Source organism: Herpailurus yagouaroundi, unplaced genomic scaffold (assembly GCF_014898765.1).
Source record: "Herpailurus yagouaroundi ecotype Mexico unplaced genomic scaffold, PumYag 198, whole genome shotgun sequence".
NCBI classification, from domain to species: domain Eukaryota; kingdom Metazoa; phylum Chordata; class Mammalia; order Carnivora; family Felidae; genus Herpailurus; species Herpailurus yagouaroundi.
Window position 1 is genome coordinate 9,201,765 of NW_024412429.1, and position 19,208 is coordinate 9,220,972.

Below are 19,208 nucleotides of genomic sequence, written 5' to 3' on the forward strand. Positions count from 1 at the left end.
TTCAGCCAGGTCACGATCTCGCGGTCCGTGAGTTCGAGCCCCGCGTCAGGCTCTGGGCTGATGGCTCGGAGCCTGGAGCCTGTTTCCGATTCTGTGTCTCCCTCTCTCTCTGCCCTTCCCCCGTTCATGCTCTGTCTCTCTCTGTCCCAAAAATAAATAAAAAAAAAAAAAGTTGAAAAAAAAATTTAAAAAATAAATAAATAAATAAATAAATCCTTCACCACAATCAAATGGGATTTACTCCCAGGATGCAAGGATGGTTCAATATTCACAAATCAATCAAATGTGATCCATTACATCAATAAGAGAAAGAATAAAAAAATATATATGATCATTTCAATAGATGCAGAAAAAGCATTTGACAAAGTACAACATCCACTCATGATAAAAACAAAGTAGGTTTAGAGGGAACATACCTCAGTATAATAAAGGCCATATATGAAAAACCACAGCTAACATCATACTCAATGGTAAAAAACTGAAAGCTTTCCTCTTAAGATCAGGAATAAGACAAGGATGTCCACTCTTACCATTTTTATTTAACATAGTACTGGAAGTCCTAGTCACAGCAATCAGACAATAAAAAGGAATGAAAGGCATCCAAATTGATAAGAAGTATAGTCAACTGATCCTGACAAAGAGCAAAGGGAATACAATGGAGAAAAGATAGCCTTTTTAGCAAATGGTTCTGGAACAACTGGACACCCACATTCAAAAAATGAATCTAGACACAGACCTTACACTCTTTAACTCAAAATGGATCAAGACCTAAATGTGAAGTGCAAAACTATAAAACTTTCTTGTTACACAAGGAAATCTAGTTGACCTTGTGTTTGGCAATAATTTTTTAATATAACAGCAAAGGCATAATCCATGAAAGAATTGATAAGCTGGACTTCATTAAAATTAAATATTTCTGCTCTTTACTGTAAAAGGCACTGTGAAGAGAATGAAAAAACAAGCCACAGGCTTGGAGAAAATATTTGCAAAAGACATGTCTGATAAAAGACTGTTGTCCAAAATATACAAAGAACTCTTAAAACCCAACAATAAGAAAACAAACAACCTGATTTTAAAAGTGGGCCAAAGACCTGAACAGATACCTCACTAAAGAATAGAAACAGATGGCAAATAAGCATGTGGAAAGATGTTCCACATCATATGTCATCAGGAAAATGCAAATGAAAACACCAGTGAGATAACCCCTGCACACCTATTTGGGATGGCCAAAATCCAGAACACTGAAACACCAAATGCTGACAAGGATGTGGAGCAGCAGGAACTCGCACTCACTGCCAGTGTACAAAATGGTGCAGCCACTTGGGAAAACAGTTTGTACTTTCTTACAAAACTAAACATACTCTTACCATAAGATCCGGCAATTGCACTCCTTGATATTTACCCAAAGGAGTTTAAAACTTAGGTCCACACAAAAACCTGAACATGGAGATGTATAAGTTTTATTCATGATTGCCAAATTGTAAGCAAACAAGATGTCCTTTAGTAGGTGAATAGATAAATTGGTATGTTTAATTTGTTTTGCATTTTCCCATCTTACTTTGTATTGTTTATAAATAGTACCTAAAGTGTAGCAATTAGCTTAACATTATCCTCCTATTAGTCACTAAAGAATTTTAGGCTCTAAATACATATGATGTTAACTGCTTTCCCAAAAGATTGGACTAGCTTTCTACCCTCCCGTTAAGACCAGTGCAATATGGATAATTTATATTTTTGCTTTCATGTGATAAATCATCTTTTATGCTAAACAACAAATAGGAATTTTCATGCCCAGCAATGACAGAATAAGACCTAACTGGAGGACTTCCCACAGAAAACAAGTATAAGCCCCAGAGATAATACAAAAAGCAAATACCCCAATGAATTGGAGACTGAGTGGAGCAGACCGGAATCTGATGGAGAAGACAAGCTCAGAGGAGGAGAGGAAGGGAGCAAACAAGTAAGTTCCCTGTGTTCATGGCTTCCCTTCCAGGGCTGAATGTAGTCCATGCAGAGTACATGGTCTTGGAGGGGGCACTAACTGAAAACAGCTGTCTCTTTGACCAGAAAAGCCTGAAACTATGGTATCATGCCACTGAAGAGAATGGAGGATTCTTGGAAGGAAAAACGCAAAAGAGGGTTTCACCAAAGTGCCTACCCATATTTCTGAGTGACCCCTGAGCCACGTATGTGTGAACACATATTTAATCAACTGAGCCACCCAGGTGCCCCAACCTGGAATTCTATATCCATGAAGAATGAAGATAAAATACAGACAGTTTCAGATGAAAGAAGACAGAATCCATCACCATCACCCACCACATAGGTCATGAAACCTACATGACCAGAAATTCTAAAGGAAGTTGTTGAGGCTGAAAGGAAATGATACCAGATGGAAAGCTGGATCCTCAAAAAAAAAAAAAAAAAAAAAAAAAAAAACAGATGCTAACAAAAGATAAACATCTGGAGACACAAATGATGGTTTTCTACTCTCCACTTTTTCCCCTTTTAAATTTTTTAAAGTCATAGAGTTGTTTAAAGCAAAAATTATAAAAATAATTTTGTTCTTGGTAATCACAAGTCAAATGTTTATTTACTCAGTATATGTTGATGAGCACCTATGTGGACAAAGGTATATACAACTTACTATAAGCCAGGCACCACATCCAGCCTTTTCCGTATCCGTTTCATTTACCATAGTAGTCCCAGAGAAGGGGGTAAACCCCCTTTTTACACCAGAGGAAACTGAATGTGTGAAAACATGAGTGACTTGCCAATGGCTGCCCTGCTCATGCATAGCAGAGCTGGTACCTGTTCTGTCTAATCCTCAAGCCGGGCCTCAACTCCTTACGATATCCTGCCTCTGGAAGAACCAATCTATCTGGTCTATAAGATTTGGGTCTGTGCGCCATGAAAGAGATAAAGAGGAGAAGAGCCTGTGGTGTTGTGGGAGGAGAGACTGCAGAGAAGCAGGGAAACCCTCAGTGAAGAAAGGGAGATTTTAATACGCCTTGAACAATGGTTCAGGTTTGTACTGGCACTAAAGTAGGAACAGGCAAAACATTTTGGTGAGGGAGTAACCCTATTAGACTTACCCAAGTATTTCGTGCTGGAAACGGGTGTGAAATTGGTTTAGAGAAGTAAATTGGAGCCAGACTAGAAAACCTCGGCTACCAGGTAAGTTACAGCCACACACCTGTGCACGTGCGTATGTATTTGCGTGTGGGCGCACATGTGCGTGCTTGTGTATCTCATATTCGAAGCCCTTTCCCAAACCCCAGACACCTCATGTGTTATAACCCTCTGTCCTGTCCTTCACATCCTCTTCTGGTTACACGGGCTGGGCTTGCCCTCCTACCCTCACCTCCTGCTGGCTTGTCAGTCCATGGAAATCTGGATGTTGTCTTCATCACCCCCTGAAATTGGTCATACTAAAGTCTCCAGTGATCTCTCAAGTTTCAAATCCAGAGTGCTTATCTTACAGCAATTAACGTTCCTAAGCACTCGTGTTGGAAGCAGAAGTTCCTGTTTGTCAGATTCTCTGTGTGGGTCAGCTTCACAATCTCTTCTTCCTTTCTCTCTTAATGGTTGCTGTTCTTGCACGTTCTCGTCTTTCTCGTGTTTCAAGTAGCATTCCTGCTCCCCCCACCCCCACCCAACCTCCCCAATCAGCACCTGGGACTTCAACCCACCTATACTCCAATGAGACCCCGGTTCTGAACTCCCGATCTGGATTTCTAACCATCTCTGGCCGGTTCTGTCCAGAACTGTGAAGAACCTGAGATTTATCTCCTTCCTGCCAGAGTTTTGTGGGTGCTGCTAAAAGACACAGGGATGAAAGGCAGTGCATTACTCGCAGCAAATGCAGTACCCAGAACATCAACCTTTTTGCGCTGGTTCCCAGAGCCCCAGTTCCCATTCGGCAAATAAAGAAGGCCAAGTGAGACTCGCACATGCAATGGACCACCTCATAGGAGAGGAGCCCTGAGCTTGGAGGATGCAGATCTTTCCCGCGGGCAGCAAGCATGCTCTTCTTTTGTTCCAGAGGGAGACACTCTTTTTCTTCAAAAGCCGCTCAAGTTTCTTTAGATTGTTTGCCACACAAACATCCCTAAAAAGATAGTCTGAAACAAGGAGCAGTCTGTGCCTTGCTCTCAAGATGTGCAGAAACTCAAGAGACTCGTGGAGAATGGTTTCTCAACGAGTTTCATTTTGCTATCCCACGGTCTCTTAAACTCAGTACAGAGTTAAACCAAGCTCATCCTCATCTTCTGAATTGGTGCCTTTCTGTCTTCACTATGTTGGATTAATGATAGTACCATTGATTTCCTTACCTCTCTACATCAGTATAGGCTAAAAGCCAAAAAAATACTTATAAAATCCAAAAATCTCAATGGCCTAAAACCAATAAAACTTTACATTACTCTTATGCAAAACCCAGTTCAGATGTTCCTGGGAAAGTGACTCTCTTGAGCAGCTCTCTTCCAAAAAATAAATGAAGTATCCAGGCTCCTTCTGTCTGTGGCTCTACCATCTTGTGGCTTCAGAGCCCCTTTGGCATAATCCCATGAGCAGAGTCATTCAACCCAACAGATTTACCTCTCTTATCATCTTCCTCTAGACCACTGCAACTGCCTGCCTCCAGTCTTACAACCTGTCACTTTTGCTACAGCAACCCATCAAAACTCATATCTGATTGTGTCACTTTCCCCCTGAAAATCCTCCATTGTCTTACCATTATGTACAAAGTAGAAAGTCCAAACTCCTTAGTAGAATATAAAGGCTCTCTTTGATCTGGTCCCTTCCTATCTTTCCAGCATCATTTCCCATATGACTAACCCACATGCACCCTTTGTTCTTACCAAATCCAATTACTAACAGCCTCCTGATTTTTAGTTGCTCTGCTTTACTTCCGTACTTTTGCACCTGTTATTTCTCTTGCCCATATTCATCTCCTCCACTACCCATCCACCCCACACAACATACACGGCACACAGGTATGTGCATTTGCCTATTTAGCAAACTTCTCATCCTTAAATTCTCAGTTTGAGTGTCCCTTCCTTGGGCTCCGGCATTCTGACAGCACAGAGACCGCACCTGAAGAACACTCGAGGGAGGAAAACATAGAGACAGTGTAGAGCAGCTTCCCCATTCACCATCACAATCTGGGAGTGCTTACAGGGATGAACCAGAACTGGCATTAGCCTCTGAAAGAGGAAGCTCAGTCCTGCCTTATTTCATGCACATGAGCACCTGCATAGTAGGGTAAGTACCAGGTCCTCCCCCGGCATGACTGCAGTCTGGGGCCCATGCCCTGTAGCTGCAACAGTGTGACAGGTGGATCCCTGGCTTCCAGCCCTGATCTGCCCCTCGGCACTCAGGACCAACTGTACTGCCTTAGACGTTCAGCTGAGGCCAGTGTGTGTGAAGCCTAGTCTAGTTCCGGTGGTCCTGTTCCACACGGGGCCAACTCCATCTCTGGAAGGCCACTCTTCAAGGATGAGTCCTTACCTCTCAGTTCACCTCCCTAAATTCAAAGGACACCTCGTCCCATCAGTATTTCACACCATTTCAACCACAAGGACTAAGAGTCCAGCCTTGACATCACTCAAAAGAGACATCACAGGACAGACCGGAGGCCATCAATCCAGATCCAGCCAAGAAAAGAGGTCACAGGGTCAAAGTCCACTAACTGGGGGCAGCTGCACAGAGCCCATTGCTTATAGGTCTCCAAACTTGATGTAATGCTCCGCTATACGGTCTTGACATTTTTAGTAAGGTTCGTACTAGGCCTGCAAACTAATATAGCCAGGCCTGTCACTGTGTTCACTGGGACATCATAAACAACCATCCTTCTCGCTTTGTGTGTAGGAGACTGATCTTTCTACCTGACCATTGGTATTGATCCATATTCAACATGATGTGTTGGCCAGCAGGCAGACAAACCCTTAGCTGGCCAACAGAAAGTCTGGAGCGATCCTGTTATCTAAAACTGCCCTGGCCAAGGAGGCAGGCCGTCTGCTGGGTCTCTATGGCATGGGAAGTCTCGCCACGTGTTTACCAAGCACAGCTAACAGATTGGGATTGCTGTCAGCTCCCCTCCCCACCCTCCCCACCCAAGTGACTGGAGGAACTCTGGTGCCTCCTATATTCCATCAGAATATTCTATCGCTGCAGGAAGGCTGTTCACTCACACTGGGGTCAGAGGATGGCTGTCTGGACAGCATCATATATAATCACAAGGATCAGTCAGTGGCCATTCTCCCCAGCCATGGGCACAGCGATGGCATGAGAACAGGCCAACCATGGCTCACCACGGTCTGCAGCTCGCAAGCATCCTCCCTCCAACAGCATTTCTTGTCATCTGGCAGATGAGTGTGGCCTGCTTGGCTCCGGGGCCAAAAGTCCATTGCTGGCAGTTGGTCTTACCTCAATTTTAGCAACTGTCACATGGGGTTTGCACCGTTAATTACCCTGTTTCTACCACTAGTCTTGGACCATGAGGACCAAGATGCACTTTGCATTTGAATTCCCAGTGTCCACAGAGCAAGCACCAACCAATGTCCACTGCATGAATAAACGGAGGCCGGATTAGCCCGATGATGCCGGCATAGGCTTAAACATGAACCGAGCTAGGACGTCAAGCTCACTTCACTTTGCTGTTTTCCATTAACCCCTTAATTTGCAGGCACGTGTGCTTATAATTCACCTCAGCTCATCTGTCACATCTTGAATGAACAATTGTTGCCCGAATGACCAACACCTCGGTCACTTAAGAATATTTTTGTGTCAACCTATTTTTCACACCTTGCCCATGACTTTGGCTTTTCCTGAGTTTCTAACATTCAGTCATGTGTGTTTATAAGATGAACCAATAAGATATATTATTTCAGATGCTGCTACTCACATCACCTAAAAGAAATTCCTTTCAAAAGTGAGTTTACAGGGGCGCCTGGGTGGTGCAGTCGGTTAAGCGTCCGACTTCGGCCAGGTCACAATCTCACAGTCCATGGGTTCGAGCCCCGCGTCAGGCTCTGGGCTGATGGCTCAGAGCCTGGAGCCTGTTTCCGATTCTGTGTCTCCCTCTCTCTCTGCCCCTCCCCCGTTCATGCTCTGTCTCTCTCTGTCCCAAAAATTAAAAAAAAAAAAATTAAAAAAAAAAAAAAAAAGGGTTCAAAAGTGAGTTTACGAATTCAGCTAACCAGTGCTTTGTTTTTCGCAGTTACCTTGTTGGATAAAACTAAGTTATTCAAAGCTTTACAGGCAAACTTATAAAATGCCACTTGGTTCAACTTCTTTGCACTAATACAGTCATACACGGAGGGCAGACAGGACTCTGTTTTCGGAGTTTAGGCCCAGACTCGAAGGCCAAGAAGAATGCAGCAGGTGGGAGCTGCTGTCCAGGTGGAAAGGTGCCCACGTGCAGGCCCAGGAGAGGCTTCTCTCTTTGCCCTCTGAAGCTGTCGGGAGTCGGGTCTTCTGGTCGGGGCTTGTTTGGGGGTGACTGGTGTTCTGTGCAGGGCCTAGGTGGGAAAGAGGCTGCCAGCTGACCACTCAGGAGTTTGACCTGTGTTCCTCGGAGTTGGAGTTAATGCTATTGAAGGGTTTATTGCAAACTTGAAAGAAGTATCACCAAACAGTAAAGAATGGTTTGACACACCATGTCATAAGCGACAAGCCCCAGTAACAAGAGCATCCCGACCCCGTGGGACATTCTCAGACAGGACCTACCATTTCCCGCGTTCCCACCAGCCCCTCTGACCAACAGCCTGGTGGCTTGGGGCATCTCGCAGGTGAAATTCCCAGCCATGGCTCAGCCGGTCGCTACAACAGGCAGCCTGTAGTGGCACAGCACCCAGTACAGTTGACCTTTGGACAACGTGGGGATCAGAGGCGCCAACCCCCCACAGTCAAAAATCCATGTATTACGCGGGACTGGGTCTGACTCTTAATTTCAGCCCAGGTCATGATCTCATGGTTCAGAGGATCAAGCCCCGTGTTGGGCTCTGTGCTGACAGCACTGAACTTGCTTGGGATTCTCTCTCCCTCCCTGCCTGTCTCTCTCTCTCTTCCTCTCTCTGCCTGCCCCTCCCCCACTCACACTGTTTATAAATAAACATTTTTTTTAAATCCATGTATTACTTTAACTCCCTAAAAACTTAACTACCAGTAGCCTGCCATTGACTGGAAGCCTTACCGGTAACAAAAACAGTCAATTTACACGTATTTTTTAATGTTTTATGTATTAAATATCGTATTCTGGTAATAAAGTAAGCTAGAGAAAAGAAAATATTGTTAAAGTGAGAAGGAAAATACAATTTACATTACTGTACTGTGTTGAAAAAGATTTGTGCGTGAGTGAACCTGCGTGGTTCAAACACACGTTCAGGGATCCACTGCACGTCTCCCTCAGCCCTGAGAGCCACTCAGAGCACGTTTGTTTTCATCAGCTTGGCTTCAAAGCAACCACAGCCAGCTACCTCATGGGATCTTTGAGGAACTCCCAAAAGTTCTCTTTGAGGGGCGCCTGGGTGGCTCAGTCGGTGAAGTGTCTGACTTCAGCTCCAGTCAAGATCTCGCGGTTCATGAGGTCGAGCCCCGCGTCAGGCTCTGTGCTGACAGCTCAGAGCCTGGAGCCTGCTTCAGATTCTGTGTCTCCCTCTGTCACTCTGTCGACCCCTCCCTGGTTTGCACTGGCTCTCTCTCAAAAATAAATAAACATTAAAAAAAAATTCTCCTAGAGAGGAAAAGCTGAGACACACATCCACCATCCAGAGGGACTAACGGCAGACCACAGCCCCATGCCTCTGAAGGCTTTCCCTCTCCCCACCTAGCCCCCAGGAGTAAGAAACAGGCTTCACAGCAAGTTGGGGAGACTGGGAGAAAAGAGGAAGAGCCGGTCACACCACCCCCAGCCCTCAGCCACCCCACTGTAGACCACCAAACCCAAAGCTGGCTGAGTCACAGGACGGAAGAAGCTTCCAGCTGGATGAGAGTCAAGTTCTGACTGTTGCACTGCATTAGATTCATTTAATATTAAAACAGGAGGTTTAAGTATCTTAAGAGTGATCAGAGGGACTCCTGGGTGGCTCAGTCGGTTAAGCGTCTGACTTCGGCTCAGGTCATGATCTCATGGTTCACGAGTTTGAACCCCACGTCAGGTTCTGTGCTGACAACACAGAGCCTGGAGCCTCCTTTGGATTCTGAGTCTCCCTCTCTCTCTCTGCCCCTCCCCAGCTTGTACTCTGTCTCTCTCTCTCTCAAAAATAAAATGAAACAAAAATAAGTAAATAAAGACTGATCAGAAAAGCCAAGAATCTGTCTGTTTCATTCAGGAAGCAAGGAGAAACAGGTCCACAGAGTGGGCTTAACAAGCCAGTGGGGGAAGCATACAGTTGTGTTCTGCCCGCCCCCTCTCCAGTCCAGCTTGTTCCATAATCTGGGTACACGGCCAAGGGGTGAAATGCATTCATTAAATGCTATGAAGGTGCACTTCTCAGACATTGCCACTGTGTCTAGTGTGTTGCATTTCATTTCACAACTGTTTATCTTTTTCTGCACATAACACAAAGGAAATGCAAACATACGTGTTTAGAGAACACTGAGTTTCTAAACAGACATAGCACCAGGCTGCCATCTTGCCGTGGTAAATTTTAATGCTTCGACCACTGGCAGGGTCCCTGAACTGTGAGTGAAAAACTACTATAATCGATAGAAAATATCAGGTATCTACTTCACGTCTTTTATTCTGATCCTTTTAGGAAAAGTCCTTAGAAATTTAAAAGCTTCCCCAAATGACAGGAATCCATACCATTTTGCACAATGCTGAACTGAATCAATTTAGTCGACAGAGTTCTCAATATTTATCTTCAAAGAGCTATATCTAGTTATCTTGTTTTTAAAAATCTATCAGAAAATGAGAACGGAGTTTTTAAACATCAACTAGTAGACTGAAAAAGCTCCTTGACAGCTGAACCTAAAAGAAACACATTACAGGCATTCTTGCGTTTGGAGGAGATTCAGGGCGGACCCCCGACATGCGGGCTGTGGCGGTGGCACCTCGAGAACTCAGCATCAGTGCGCTGACAGCTCATCAAGCAATGTTATGGCTCCAGCCTGTGGTTAGCCTGCTGTTCTAGAACTTGTTTAACACCAGACACTGAAGCAATAAAAATCAGGGGTTTATTTCCCCAAGGTCTACAAATTAGGCAATATTATTCAGTAGATTAGCTCAGCCTGATGGGTCATCCAAGACCATCCCAGCACATAATGTGTGTCTGATGAATGTTAATTTTTAACATGAGAACAATACTGAATGAGAACTATTGCCTTTGACCAGACACACAGAAGTGAGTTCACTGTATCTTATGGATAGATGTATTCGCTGTTGCTACATTAACACCTCTGTACACATACAAGGAATGCCATTTGCAGTTTGCCTCTCTTAAATAACTATGCAGAGAAATAACATAGTACTTCCAAAAGATGTTGAAAACATACTATGTGTTCCACGTAGGAAATCGTGTGTACCAAATTCTTTTTTCTTTGCTCTTGCGTCTGGACTGTAGAAATTGTTTCGTTCTAGCTTCTGTATTAATGTCTGGGCAAGGATGAAATCTGGGAAGGAGGAGAGAGAAATCGTTTTTCAGAAAGGAATGACATCAGATTTGTATTTTGGCGGTTTTGTTTTTGTTTCTATTTATTTTGACAGAGAAAGACTGGGGAAGGGGGAGAGAGAGAGAGGGAGGGAGGGAGAGAGAAAATCCCAAGCAGGCTCCGTGCTACCCGTGTCCCCTCACCCCTTGATGTGGGGCTCGAACTCACCAACCTTGAGATCATCATCTAAGCCAAAAATAAGATCAGACGCTTAACTGACTGAGCCGCCCAGGCGCCCCCCGATTTGTATTTTTTGAAGATAATTCTAGCAGAGCTTCAAAATAGATTTGCAATAAGACTGAAAACAGGAAGGTACACTTCCAGTTGTCTAGACAAGAGATCGTAAGGCAAGAGAGGGTGAGGGTTGAAAGTAAGAGCCAGTCATGAGAGACAAAGCTGAGAGATTACAGATGAAGCGAAGTGTGTAAATTAACAAACTGAGAGAAGATGAAATCAAATTTAGGTGAAGAAATTGGACTAATTAGTTGCTCTTTGAGTCTCAGTTTTCACAATTCTAAAATGGGGATGGGACAATATGTTCCCCCGGCCTCATCACAAGGTTCTTGTAAGAAATAAAATAGGTCTCACTGGGTTTCAGAAGCAATCCACAAGTATTGGTTGTTAGTTTTCGCTGTAATTGTTTTGTTTTGTTAATGTGAATTTATTTTTGAGAGAGAGAGAGAGACAGAGTGTGAGTCAGGGAGGGGAAGAGAGACAGGGAGACACAGAATCCGAAGCAGGCTCCAGGCTCCGAGCTGTCAGCACAGAGCCTGATGTGGGGCTCGAACTCATGGAGTATGAGATCACAACCTGAGCCAAAGTCAGATGCTCAGCCGACCGAACCAACCAGGCACCCTGCTGTAATTGATTTTTTAAAACTCCATGTGCTGGGGTGCCTGGGTGCCTCAGTTAAGCATGGGACTTGGGCTTAGGTTATGATATCACAGTTGGTGGTTCGAGCCCCAAATCAGGCTCTCTACTGTCAGCACAAAGCCTGATTCGGATCCTCTGTCTCCATCTCTCTGCCCCTCCCTCCCTCTCTCCCTCTCTCTCCCTCTCTCTCTCTCACTGTCTCTCTCCCTCTCAAAAATAAACATTTTAAAAAATTATAAAAAAGAAAGAAAATGTTTAATTAAAAAAAAAAAAAAAAAGAACCGCCCTAAGAAAAATCCATGCAAAAGGGTCACCGACAGGTGAAGCTGAGGGTCGTTTGGGCAACAAATGTACACGTGTATTTGCTACATGCCGGGCACTACTCTTCTAGACCTGATAACAGCTGTCCCGAAAAAGCCTTGCCCTCACAAAGCTCCCACTTGCACGACAGACGCAGGAGGAGCCGTCGCGAGCCCACCCTGCCTCTGACGGGGGAGAGTCGAGCAGAGCGGTGCCCGGGGCAGGAGGGGGGGCTGCCGATTTGCAGGGAGCCACGTGGCCGCTGCGGGTGTGGAGCGCAGTCGGGGTGGGCTGTCGGGAGACACCGTCGTGGAGGCGTGTGAGGAGCTGTGGGGGAGGGAGGAGAGCGTGGACCGGAGGAGAGCGTGGGTTTGGAGGCCCCATCATCAAGGTCAGAGCTGGGTCAGAAGCTTCAGAGGCCCTGGGGGTCGAGAGCGCAGAGGCCGCCGGCCAAGAGCTGCAGAGGGGCAGGTGCCGCTCAGCAAGGAGGAAGGAGTCGGTGAGGGGACCGGACGATACGGTGGGAAAACAGGAGAGGAAAACTGAAGAGATGAGTGGATAGAATGGAAGCTTGGACTTGCTTGTTAAGAAATCACGTACGCTCCTTTAGGCAGCCCTTCATCTTACTTTAAAATTAACTTAACTGGCAAAAATCAAACTTTATACAGACCCCACATATACATAAGCGGCATCTAAGAAAACCGTACCCAACCTTTCCACATTTTCAGACCCAAAACTAAAATCAGTCATGACAGACTATTAAAAGAATATCAGATTCTCTAAAATGAGCATATCAACACCTAATTGGTTTCTGAAGAAAGTGGTGAGCAGTTTCTTTCTGACGTTGATACAACGTCATGCTACGTTTCATCGTTCAGGGCAATGTCATCCAGTGAAATTTTACTCCCACACCTTTCCCCACAGAAAAGAAAGGTTGAATGGTGGCTCCCCAAAGACATCCACCCCCTAACCCCCAGCACCTGTAAAGATGTCGGCTTCCGCAGAAAAAAGATGTGATTGAAGTAAGGCTCTTGAGATGGGGAGAGGATCCCGGATGATGCAGCTGGGCCCAATGCAATCGCAAGTCACCTTGTAAGAGGGAAACAGGAGGGCCAGCGTCAGAGGTGGCGATGTGATGAAGGAAGCGGAGGTTGTAGTGATCTGTGGCCACAAGCCAAGAAACGTGGGCAGCCTCTAGACTTTGCTGGAAAAAAGCAAAGAAATATATTCTCCTCCAGAGCCTCCCGAAGGAACCGGCTCCACTAACACCTTGATTTTAGCCAATGGAAACGAAGTTTTGGCTTCTGACGTCCAGAATGGTTAAGATAATGACCGCGTACTGCTCCAGAGTCCCTGAGCGTGTGGTCATTTGTTACAGCAGTGAGAGGAAACTGACACACCTAATGAACATTTTTAGAGGAAGAGAGACCCTTAAAGTCAGGTGAGTGAATTGTCGAGATTCCTAAAACTTCAGGGATTCCTTGTACAGACTATCAGAAACCAAAACAAATCACAAAAAGCAAACCTATTCTCTGGAGTACATTAATAATCGACATGCCCACTGTCATGTTGCTGTTGATGGCATAGCAATTGCCACCCTCGGGTCTACTCCAGGAGAATTTTGTGCACATGTGGCCTCAAAAACCCCTGGGTGTTGAGACTTGTTTAATTTTCCATATTTGTTCAGATTCGTACAATACTTTTTCTTCTTCCAAGTTTAAGTATTCTGTAAGAACTTGACCCACGATAACAGAAAACACTGGCTATGGGCACCAGGTGAATGATTGTTCCCTGCACTACCCAAGCCATCAGCACAGCCTTGCACACAGCGGGTGCTCGATAAATGTCTGTTCAATAAATGAGCAGAGTGAGGCACAGCCCCCAGTGGGGAAGCCACAGCAGGGGAAGGTCCATCAGTTTGCTCATTCCCCTTCCTGCCTTTGCCCACTGCGGGCCTCAGCAAGAGCACCTGCTTGACGTCTCCGCCGGATGTGTGAGTACCGCGGGTGACAGCATCCTGCTGTCTCTGGCTTACTCCTCACCCTCAGTGACCGATGTCAAAGATGGTGTCAAAAGTCCTCCTCCACTTTCATCTGTGACCCTCCCGCAAATGCCCGCTTTTGAAGTCAATATAAATGTGACGTGTCTCATGCCTCCTGAACATCCTGCAAGGAACCTTCCTTGCAGGGTTTGAACGGGCAGTGCCGTGGGACTCCAGCCCACGAATGTGCAACGTGGACTCCAGCAAACGTGACAGGATCCTGGCTGCTGCAGGCATGGACACCTGCAACAGACACTTACCAGTGCAAGCGCCCAGAGCGTGTGAGGCTTTGTCGAGCGTGGAGGGTGATAGCTAAGTGAGGAAGACTCTCACGCTAAGCTCCCTGCGCTCGGCATGCAGCCTCCCGGACGCCCCAGATTTAGTGAGGTGTCATTATCCCCCTCGGTGCATGGGGAACTCACACCGCTGAGGTTAAGTACTGTGTCCCGAGGTCACACAACCATCCCAAAGCAGGGCCAGGACCCACAATCAGCCGGCTGGCTCCAGAGGCCCTCTCCCCACACCGCCTCCTCGTGAGCCTGGCAAGGAGTCAGCTAAGCGAATCAGGAAATGGGAATCTTAACTCCAGAAATTATGTTTACGTGCTAATTTTCAAGAGCCCTGACACCACATTAAGAAAAAAGTTGGGTTTTCAAGATTAATGCTGGTGCCGCGTTTCTGGTCATGTTTAGACCATATAGAACCTCAGAAAGTTGGTGTCACTTTAAAATAAAAAGTGACCATATTCACATATTTCACACAGGATTTCATTAAGGATAGAGCTAGTTCAACATAAATAAAGTAGAATAACAGTTTAAATGACACTTCTTCCCAGAAGGTCAAGAGAACAGTTTAGTTTATACATTTGTAATTTATCGTTCCTTTTCTCTCTCTCTTTTTTTCTTGGTAGTATCCATTAGGTTGCAATGCTTGGATTTTCCCTACAGGTAGACAAATATGTCCCTGATTCCGAGGAAAATTCATCACTTAAAATTTCCTTAAAATTCAGTTTCCCATTTTTCAGTTAGTATAAACAACAAAATATCCCTGAAATGACTCATCTACTTCTGGTCATTGAAAACAAAAACAAAAACAAAACAAAATTCATTTCCTCTATTTAGGAAAAAAAAAAATGTAATGGCAAATAAAACCTATCTATAGCAATTTCTTAAGCACACACGACACAAAGGACTCATAAATACACAAATTTGGTATTTCTAATACTTTCACTACTTGTGTAGTACCTGCTAAAACTATTCCTAACAAAATCACAAACAAGTAAAATATGTTTATATGGCATACCTAGTATAAATTATCATAATTTTAGGAGATCTAAAGACTACGGTGTTATAAATGCATCAACATCACTCATGTAAAATATTGGTCATTACTTTAATAATCTTCATACAATCTTTTTATCAGAGTCCTGTCAGCTAACATATTTCCACTGGACTCAGCCGAGCCATTCTTTCTGTATCCGAAAAGTGGGTCCTGTGGAAAATCATACTGTTTGGTCAGTAGATTTTTTCAATGAGATCACTGCCTTATATTAATGTGATTTTTTACATATTGTGTGTGTGTATCTATATCTATATCTATATCTATATCTATATCTATATCTATATCCTCACAGGGTACCTACTTTATCCAAGATCATTCTTAATCCTTTGCATCAAGAAGATTTTGACCACAAGACTTTGAATCATCTATTTATTTTTGGATGGGGAAGAAGGGTCAAAAACGTAAAGACTTCTGTTTTGTGGTTCTCTATTCAATCTATAGATTATTCACGAAACCTTTTTCTTAACACAGTTGTTTTCATTTGTGAGTCAGAAAAAACATAGGCCACTATCCATTCTTTCCGAAATAAAGAAAAGTAACATAAAAAGATAGCATTCAACAAGGAAAGGCTCAAGATCTTGCCTGTCAAACCAGTACATTTGAAGGAAGAAGGCAGAGCGCACATCTATGCCATGAGGGAGAAAACATCATCTGGTCTTTATACTTTGTCATTTATTTCCTCCATGAATATTTATTTAGTACCTACATATATCAGGCTCTGCTTTTGTGGCTAGGAACACGATGCAAACAAACACAGAAAGTTGCTGTCTTGACTTTTGCATCTTCTGGAAATGAATAAATAAAACCCAGCCCCCCTTCAATTAGCAAGCTCTGTCAGCCCCGTAATGATCATTATGAGATCCTCCTAAAAGTCATTTTTAAACAACACTCTTTTCAAGGAATGTGTGTTGATTCAGCGGGTCCCGGGTGGGGCCTGGGTATCATCTATTTAAAAGCTCCTCAAGGCAGTGGACTGTGCAGACACACACACAGTTGAAAAAGCTGAAAACCTCTTAGCGTTGTTTCTTCTCTGGGCTCTTTCATAAATGATGGTTTCTTTATCCTTTTTTGACCCAGAATATACTTCCCAATGTTACAGAAAAGGTGGAATTGGACCCAGCAAATTAGGAGCCACTGGCAGACCCTAGCAATTCTTGCCAATCTCTCAGTGCCCCCAGGACAGCGGCTGGTGGGGAGTAGGAGCCATATCCACAGTACCGGGGGAAATATGGTTCCGCTAACCCCATCCGCCTTCTCCCTCCATCTGCTACATGAAGTGGGCAGTTCAAAGCATGAATGAGAATTTGTGTCCACTGGGGGGAAATGCCAAAATTGTGCCTTTTGATGAAAATGACTATAACCAATTTGTATCTTATTTACTTTGGTATTGGTAAGAACAATTTTATAATCTATCCATTCTTATTCAGAAATTTAGGAGATATCTAGATTTTAAGAACACAGTCATGGATTTTATTATTATTAATATTGGCTCTGGCCAATATTACAATGGTAAAATAGTAGTATATAATCAAAATCATGAAGTATTAAAGCTTCAAGTTTAAGTAAGAGTTATCTTTTAATTGATCAGTTTTTAGTGTGACATATATATATATATAAAATTGTATATAGTGTGTGATAGATGTAGATGTAGATATAGATATAGATATAGATATAGATATAGATATAGATATAGATATAAAATACCTGGGGCACCTGGGTGCTCAGTTGGTTATCTGTCCAACTCTATTTCAGCTCAGGTCACGATCTCATGGTTCGTGAGTTCGAACCCCACGTTGGGCTCTGCGCTGTCAGTGTGGAAACTGCTTGGAATTCTGGCTCTCCCTCTCTCTGCCCCTCCCTTTCTCTCTCTCTCTCTCTCTCTCTCTCTCTCTCAAAGTAAAAAAATAAACTTTAAAAAAATAAATAAAATTCTTACAATATGAGAATTTTATGTCCCATAACTTGCTTTGGTTGAAAATGTAATTTTAACAAGAGGTAGTTTATGAGCATGAAAGTTGACAATGTACCGTAAGTTATAATGAATCAGACCGGGTGGAAAAGTCTCACAGCGTGTATACTATGGTCTGACCAATCCTGACATTTAGCTTATTGACCTCATATCACATTATTTTAGCCTCATATCATGTTATTTTAGCCTCATATCATGTTATTTTAAAACGATTTCATAAGTACCAAGACATACCCAACGCAGAATGTAGCACTTTTGAAGATAGAATCTCTCCCTACCCTTCAAGAGCTTCCAAATTAAGCAAAACTAAATATTTTGAATTGCTGTCTGGGAGAACAAAGGGGAGCTTATAGTTCTTGATAAAAACCACATACGCGTCTATAATCTGGAATTTGTCAGAGACCACTAATAATTTCCTTTTCTCCATGCGCTCATTCCTTCATTCCTTCTGCAAACATTTATCTCACTCCTAGGACTTCAAGACCCAAGGCTGAACGAGACAGACAGGGTCCCCCCCTACACAGAGTTCAGACTACCGCAATTGAAAGTTGCACCTCAAACTTCGGTTTGTTTTCCTGCAGAACAATCCAGGGTGTGCACAAACGCCATAAACAGCAATGGGGGTTTAGCCCAGACCCGGCACACATCGAGAACTGATAACAATGGTGGAGAGTCTTGATTTCATAGTAATCGTAAAGCATGACCATCTGGAGGCGAAGAGTGGAAAGACTTTTTTGTAAAATTCAAATTATACTATTTAAATATCTGAAACTAGCATTGACAAATAACTGCACTTAGGAAGGACAATTAGTTCTTTGAAGCATGGTACCGTTTAGTACCTGAGCAGGTCTAGCAACATGTTCTTTATGGTGTTTAGAAATATCGTGGATGTTGATTGCATTACCCCCAAACCTGATCCTCCCCAGAGCCCAGGAAAGGGAGGCATTATGTTTCACCAGTATTCCTCCTTCAGCTTCGGTTAATTCACTGACTCAAGAATCGGTGTTAAGAGACACTACACACCACCTGCTAAACGATTCTGATACTGACTTCAGACCGCACCAAACACTCCCCAGGAACAGAACACCTAAGTCAGCACATCGACTCTTTGAAACCAGCAAGGCTGCATCGGGCAGGCTCTGCAGGATCTGAAGGCAGAGCAATTAGGCTGATGTTGGAAGCCACTCAATCCTAAACCCCTTTTTGGAGCCTCTGAGCTTCTGGGAAAGAGCCTCACACAATTCATCCAGTTGAATTCAATATGCGACAGTGCAAGGTTAACAAAAGAACCCTTATAAGTTACCCGCTTCACCACCCTGAACTCGGACATAGGACCCAGGATGTTAGCCAGTGGGTTCCAAGGCCCTGAAATATGGGGAACACAGATAAATGAGCTTCCTGCTGCCAAAGAAACTCTTGGGACCAAAGATTCTGAAATGACGCAATAATGTTCCCATAAATACTTGAGTCGCCCCACACTTAAAAACAATACAATCAATTTCACTTACTTATCAACAAGACAGTCTAACCTATACTTTTACAGTAATTCTATAAATATACATTTAAATATTTTTGCATTCTTACTGTTTCTGGGTACTAAATAAAAATAGTAGATTTTGTAAATAAAGTTCTTGATCTAGCATTCTTAACTGAAACAAAAGTAACTTGCAAAAATACAAATGAGGCTTTCAGTTTGCTCTTAGGGCTTGAGGTGGAAAACTCCCCCGCCTTCTGTCCTCCCATGATTAGTGGCAACACGCATTCTTAGGGGATGTTGTAAGGGCAGTGCCCAAGGACTCTGAATGCTTAATTGGAAATCTCATTTGGTCATTCTGAATTGTTAGTGCAAAATGGTATCTCTTATAATCCGCTATCACATATGAAGGAAAACTAGTAAAAGGATTATGTACATTCCATGATCACATTCTCCATTGTGTGATCAGACAATACAAGCAACTATTTTAAACAAGGTTTTTCCTGGAAAATCCAACAGCTTTACTACACAAACGAATTAAATGTTTATGCATT

At 43.7% G+C, this 19,208-nt stretch overlaps 1 long non-coding RNA gene across 1 annotated transcript in view; it reads right to left on the reverse strand.

Annotated features, from left to right (window-relative positions):
• Window positions 1–9,719: 9,719 nt before the first annotated feature.
• The window catches only part of LOC121013240 (uncharacterized), a 30,151-nt gene continuing 20,662 nt past the window's right edge, over window positions 9,720–19,208 (reverse strand). The window contains exons 4-5 of the long non-coding RNA XR_005782594.1: window positions 12,810–12,918; window positions 9,720–10,617 (exon numbers count right to left, since the gene is read on the reverse strand). This is a non-coding gene — a long non-coding RNA (uncharacterized LOC121013240). The remainder of the gene's footprint in view (window positions 10,618–12,809; window positions 12,919–19,208) is intronic.